The sequence below is a fragment of the Eimeria mitis genome, genomic scaffold, assembly GCF_000499745.2.
Source record: "Eimeria mitis Houghton genomic scaffold, Emh_scaff2215, whole genome shotgun sequence".
In the NCBI taxonomy this organism is placed as follows: domain Eukaryota; phylum Apicomplexa; class Conoidasida; order Eucoccidiorida; family Eimeriidae; genus Eimeria; species Eimeria mitis.
The window spans coordinates 5,177-5,792 of record NW_013570542.1 but is presented as its reverse complement, the minus strand read 5'-3'; positions in this window follow the sequence as shown (position 1 = coordinate 5,792).

Sequence of the window (616 nt, the reverse complement as noted above, 5' to 3'; positions counted from 1 at the left end):
TCAGCAGGTGGTTTCCTCTTTTCTTTTAGTATATTTTCAGGTAAAATTTAATAAATAATATATATTTATATAAATTAATTCTTTTTAATCAATAATATATTTTATATTCACAGCGGAAGACCCCGGAAACACAAACATGAATACCAACCACCTGTGTGAACACTGCGGCTGTGAAACCATCATCACCTCTCTGCCCCGCGTGTAGGCCCCTACAGTGGAGCGAGTATATTAATATAATATATCTTTTGAATTGTTTTTTTCTAAATTACAAATATTTCTCATCATCAAAACTCTGGCGCTTCTCTGTTCATATTTAATGCGACTTTCCCCTCGCCGCGCGGACGCTCCCTGTGTTTCTCGCCTTGGGACTTTTTCCACATCGACTGCTCCGTCGTCATCTTCTTAGTTAAATAAACTCGCTGAGTGATTTCTTAATATTTATATAATCATTTCAGGTGTATATACACCTGGTTCACACAACAGGAGCCCATTGAACCCAGCAGGTTTCACAGCCCCTTATATACATACAATATACTCTTCTGAACACTGCACTCACCGCACACACAAAGAAAGCGAAAACTCCAACACAAGTCAACGTCAGCAGCGCCACCTCGCC